The sequence below is a fragment of the Caloenas nicobarica genome, chromosome 8 (assembly GCF_036013445.1).
Source record: "Caloenas nicobarica isolate bCalNic1 chromosome 8, bCalNic1.hap1, whole genome shotgun sequence".
NCBI lineage: Eukaryota > Metazoa > Chordata > Aves > Columbiformes > Columbidae > Caloenas > Caloenas nicobarica.
This window is the reverse complement of record NC_088252.1, coordinates 8,272,533-8,278,532: the sequence shown is the minus strand read 5'-3', so window position 1 is coordinate 8,278,532 and position 6,000 is coordinate 8,272,533. Positions and strand designations below refer to the sequence as shown.

Genomic DNA, 6,000 nt, shown 5'->3' with positions numbered 1-6,000 from the left:
CAGAATTTTTTTCAGATCTGAACTGCACATCAGTAAAGGCCAGATGCCAAGAACTAAAAGATTATGCTGACTTGCTGTGCCGCTGTTTTGGCAGATTTTGAAATTACAAGGCCTAATTCTACAGTCTTGATGTGCACAACTTAATGTAAGACCCTGGGAGCTTTGTGTCTTCAGAACTGCAGCGGATGCCAGATTTTTGTACAGCTACCAATTCGGAGCATCTGGAACAACTTTGGCTTGGAATTTCATACTCATAGTTTTACACCTTGACATGGGTATTCTAACTGATGTTTAACCTAATAGTAATAGAAGAGTAACAGCATAGTACTGTTGCTCCAAACTCCCACTGGAACAGTCCAGAATTGAAACCCATGAAAATTAGACTACTGTGATAAAGAGCAGAAGCTGGTGCAGTGATTACCTCTATCTTTAGATAATGTCAGAATGTTACATGATTTTGTAGTGGCACCTTTGTCTTAATTTAATTGCTAGAAGACAGGTTTTAATTAGTTCATCTTTCATAATAATCTTGGAACTTTCTGTGGTCGTCCATTCTTCCCTTGCAGCGTGGCATCTCAGTGCTTCAGCTCTTGCACAATTTCTTGTCTGATACTCATCTCTTCCCATATCATCTCTTTTACATCGCTGCACTTCAGGCATGATTTTCAATTTCATCCACTTCAAGAGGTCTCAATGGAGAAAACAGTTTAGGATCAGACCTACTGCTCCGTTTGTTTACCATTAGCGAATTATTCCAGATACAACTCAGTTCAAAAATAATTTTATTTAATAAACAGTTTCTTAAAAACTCTAATTTGAAATAGAAAGCTTATCCTTAAAGGCAACAAGCAAGAAATGCTTATTACTAAAAGTATGATTCAGTGTACAACTAAAATGGCGAATGATAGATCCTCAGCCAGCATAGACCAGTTCCCATTGATATCAGTGGAGCCACATTCATTCGTGTCAACTCAGATGCTCACCCTCAGTTTTCAAGCTTGACATACAAAAGTTTTAGTCTTTGAATTCGTTTTCCTTTTGTAAATGAAGCTCAATGTTTCCTTTTGTAGGGAATCTTATTTATTCCCAAGCCACACAGAAGTAATTCAAAACCTACAAAGAGGAGGTTTTAATTCTAGCTACTCAAGTTCAGAATAAGCTTTATATGTTTAGTAAGCCTAGTCAGCAAAAATAAATGATCCATTATGCACTACGATGTCAACTTCATAAAGTTTTTTAAAATGGACATTCCTCCCTCAAAGGGAGTTGGGGAAATTTTGTTTCTATAATATTGTAGGTTCCTTGATAAGAAAGATTATTTCATACATATATATTAGTTATTTTCAAAACTGTCTATCTGGCTTTTCATCATTATATGATCCCACAAGGATTTTAAAGCTTAAGCACCTATAGTCTAGGCTGCTTGTAGTAAGAAATTGTTTGTGTTGTCTCTTTGTTCAACATTTTTCTTGTATTAAACAATGAAAAAAAAACCACTCCACCAACAGTATTTTTTTCCTACCATCTTAAATTATTAGTTGTATTCTAAAATAAAACTTCGTGGGAACAGGGTAGGAGCAGAGAAGAGCAAGGAAATGTCATGGGGAAGCACACAGCCACACTCAGGTAAACAACAATTTCAGCACTGCCCACACAGCCACTTTCATCATCCTTAAGTATGAGCTCCAGGAAGCATCTGCTTGTGTGAGAGATTTAGCATTAGGGAGCAGGACCCAAAGCCACATGTATATATGCTTAGAAGCAGAAGACATGATACTTTATAGAACTATCTGGATCGTTTTTCTTTTAAGCTTGTGCCTTGTCTTGGGAGTCTAATTTATGATTTCAGACTTTCTTAAGACACGCCTAAAAAGTATATACACTGCTCCCAGTCACAAGCCAAAGGTGAAATCACCCCTTAGCCAGCCTTCAGCAAGGCCAACCAGAGATGTAAGTACAGCTCATGAACTCCATGCAGCACTGAAGTTTTATCATTTGCATGTGCCTTTTACACAGCACAGCTTAAAAATACAATCCAAGATCCTATTTATTTTTTAACACAATGTCAAAGACGAATAGCTGTGCTTCATTATATGCTAACATTATAAAAATTAGGACGTTTGGAGTAGATTCTAAAACTAGCTGGTGACATTCTGACATCTCAAGAAAGTGGATTTTATATACTGAAGAATTAAAGAGACTAAGCAAATGACTCGAAACTTTCTGGACTTCACTTTTTGCTAGCACCTATTTAGCACACACATTTCATGCCATCCATGTATTTTTCAAAATATTCAGTAGCTGATGAAGAAGGTTATTCATTAACCAGAGGAAGCTGAGCTTCATCATTCCCAACCTCTGAAAAATTCACAGGAACTCAAAACCTGTTTTCAGTTGCGAATCGACCTCGCCACGCTGTAGGCACAACCCTAGAGCCGCAGAGCCCATCATTAAAACCAGAAGTAACAGCAGGAAGCCAAAAGTTTGGAACGTCACCTTCTGGTGAATAAAGGAGGTAAACAGCAACTTCTCTGCTCTCTAGCAACAGGAAGCCTAACAGTGCTTGGGAAAGAACACGTCCCCAGCCCCAGGCGCTGGCGGGAGCAGGTGGCGGTGCGGAGCCAGCCCGAGGGCGAGCGGCACTGGGGCGACAAGGGGGAGCCAGCCGCCGCGGCCCGCGGCGCCATCCGCGCTTGTTCTGCACGGCCGCCGCGGGCCGGGCCGCGGTAAGGAAAGAAGGACGGACGGGAGGAGGCGGCGGCGGGAGGGGGCAGGCGGGCTCCAGCGGGACGGCGCAGCGGCCCTGCCCTGCGTGTCGCGGCCCCACGGTGGCCGCCGTGCCGCTTGCGCTCGGGCTTCGCCGTCCGCAGGCGGCCGGGCGGGGGGAGCCCGCAGCGCGGCGGCGGCGCTGGGCGGGAGCGGGCCCGGGGCGGCGCGGCTGTGCCGGCCCTGCGCCCGCAGCCGGGGGCACAGGAACCGCAGCGCGGTACCGCTGGGTGCGGAGCGGGGCGGCCCAACTGACGGCAGCGAGCTGGAGGAGCTTCTGTCGGACAGCAGCGCCAGTTTAGCCCTAGAACACTGTGAAAAAAAAATGTAGGCCTTTAAATTCCGGAACTGAAGTCTGTCGTACTATCCATGTCAAATACATGATAAACATATATCCAGGACCATCTATGTATATTTAAAATATCAAAGTAAAGCTTTTTTTTTTTCTTTCCCAGAACACCTACTCAAGTGCCAGTGAGTGTTAAAGAAGATGAGGATATATGGTTACGACTTTTTTTTTTTTTTAATCTTATCTGCCTTTCACTATGTAACTTATCTTTCTACTCTATTTCACTTTAAGCGGTTGTTTCCCCCATTGTGCAACAGCTGTTTTTTGGTTTTATAAATAATCCCCGATGTTTGTTTTCTTTAAGCTTTGTAGCAATACAATATGTGCCAGTAGTTCATTTTCCAGGCATTATTGTTTCCTACGTAAGTCTATTTATATTGTGTGATTCTAGCAGTAAATCAGCTGCATGCCTTTAAATTCAAAAATGCAAATCGTAGAATTTAACCTAGCTACAATAAGTTAATTAGCGTTCAGATGATCTAAAAGACCTTAGAGAAGCCCCGAGATGTCTGAGGCGAGCACTGAGGACACAATAGGTGACAGTCCTGTCAAAGGGGAATTTGAGTTATTTGAGATTCTGCCTTTTAAAATAATTTAATGAGACAAATCGGATTTCATTGCAATGATGATTTCTGAGGTCTTAATTCACAAACAGTACAAGTAGTTACTGCTGCATCTGGCATAGCGGATTAAATGAGCTGGGTGAAGGTGTCAACCCCCAGCTGTCCACCCTGTCCATAGCAGGACACTGTTGCCCTGAAGGAGAGCTGCCTGAATCTCTAGTGCCAACCTCACAACTACATTGTTTTTACCCACGTTGTTGGTTCGGTGCAATGCACCACTCAAAAGTGCTGTAGAAGCCCCTCTGTTCACCAAGCATTGCATGTTTTTCTTAACAACAAGAAAAAATGAAGAAATTAGCCATATAGGCTTACAAAGGGTAATGGAGATCTTCAAAAACATAAGAGATGCCATACTGTGTCAGACTGATGGCCTGTCCAGCCCAGTGATCTCTCTCAGGCAATAGAGAGAGGAGATGCAATTTAGGGAAATTAACCCAGCCACTTGCTTCCCTGTGTTCCCTGCCACCACCCACAGCTGCTCACTGGGGACACCACACGTGCCTGTATCTTCCCAGTGCACACTTTTCCTCTTGTAAGATTTTTTGTTGCTTTCACTGACTGCCCCATAGCTCTAGTATTGTGCAGAGAAGTTTTGCATTCATCTTATCTAGTGTCTTCATCATTTTGTCCAACTCAGCTGTAGCCTCCCCCAGCTTCCTCCTCTCCAAACCAAACAGTCCCAAACAATTTTTTTTGGCCTCTTGAATAGCAGTAGCTGGCTACACTTGACCATTTGACGTGGCCTTCCTGAGCCGAGACTAGAACTGCTCATAGCAGTCAAAACTTGGGCCCATCCAGGTTTTCTGCAGTGCTAACACAGCACCCTGTGTGATGCGCTCAGTACTTTTCCTCAGGACGCCCAGCGTTTTGTTGGCTTTTTGGCTGCCACCAAAAAATAGAGGAGGTGCAGTCAAAGTTTTGAAGATAGTATAACTATATGGTTATTCATGTTTATTTCAATTATTGTAAGAATTTCTAAACATTTAGGGTGAGAGTCGCAGTGGGATTGCAGTGGTAATTAGGTACCTAATTTCATTGTAGTTCCTTCAGAATCCCATGTTTTTGATAGATAGAAATCCCCATACAGGTGAGGATATTATTAAAGAACAAGCAAAACATTTTGGATAGTATGCAGGGCACATACATGTTTGTATAACTTCCTTGAAGTCTTTTGTTGTACAATATGAGGCAAATAGAAATTCTACGCTCATCATTTAATTAAAATATAAAGATAAGCAATGTGAAATCTTGAGCCTAGGAGCCACTTACTTGAACTACCTCATTGCTGTGGAAAATCTCCTGTGTTAGTAGGCAAATTCATGTGTAAGAAATGCATGTAATGCTTTTCATTTTGGTGGCTTAAAATTTTAATTGCAAATAGCCTTCTCACTGTCAAGTATGCTACACTTAGGAACACCTGGATGCCACTGAATTGGTGCAGGAGGGCATGTTGTTTCAAACAGAAGCTTTATATGTTCATTATTAACCTCAACTGTTTCACTGGGTTTGTTACTTCTGGCAGTAACTAATAGATGAAGTTTCAGAGGAAAATGAAAAGACCTATCATGGCACTTAACAGACTGAGCAGTTCTATATATTACAGCAGAATTCTTTCTTGCTTCCTGGAGGTGGTTAGGTAAACCGTGGAGCATTGAAAGCTTTCTTAGTCAAGTTTTAAATTTTATTTTAATTTTTTACTGTGCTAGAAGATCTGTTCCGTACTACCGTAGAGCCAGTGAGATGTGCTTTCCTAACTACACAAACAGTGTCAGGATGCAGTTGCTCCTAACACAGTAAATAGCAAATGTCCCTGTTTTGAAACAAGAAAGTAGACAGTGGGATTATGGATGTTGATGTTTTAACTTTGGTCTTGTGGATGTTCTGGAAATCCTGCATTACTCTGTGATTGCTATAATATATGTGATTATTTTGCATCTGTGTTCTGCAGTAGTAATTTTAAGGGTTTCATGAGTTTGCTACCATTTAAAGCCAGCTTTAAAGGAACAGATTTTAGTGATCGAAGATGCTTTCTTTACCACTTAAATATCTACCATTTTTGTGCAAGCTGTTTTTCTGTTACTAGACATGCCTTAGGTTCTGCTAAGTATATTTAGCTAATTTTAAGAAAATTGCAGAAGACATTGATAGAAGAAAAATCACTCTGAACGGCTTCTAAAAAGAAACTCTTGAAGTTGTAGTAAGAGTTTGTTTTGACAGACAAGTTGGTGCTTTCGCTAAATCAGCAGTTTGCTTAATAATAGC

General features: G+C 41.6%; 1 protein-coding gene across 2 annotated transcripts in view; it reads left to right on the top strand.

The window, feature by feature from the left end:
* Window positions 1-2,529: 2,529 nt before the first annotated feature.
* Window positions 2,530-6,000, top strand: part of NMNAT3 (nicotinamide nucleotide adenylyltransferase 3) — a 29,547-nt gene continuing 26,076 nt past the window's right edge. Inside the window, exons 1-2 of one of the 2 annotated variants that reach the window (XM_065639953.1) lie at window positions 2,530-2,726; window positions 3,222-3,269. The gene's annotated coding sequence lies outside the window, so the exon portion shown is untranslated. The remainder of the gene's footprint in view (window positions 2,727-3,221; window positions 3,270-6,000) is intronic. The other variant, XM_065639951.1, reaches the window with a different exon arrangement.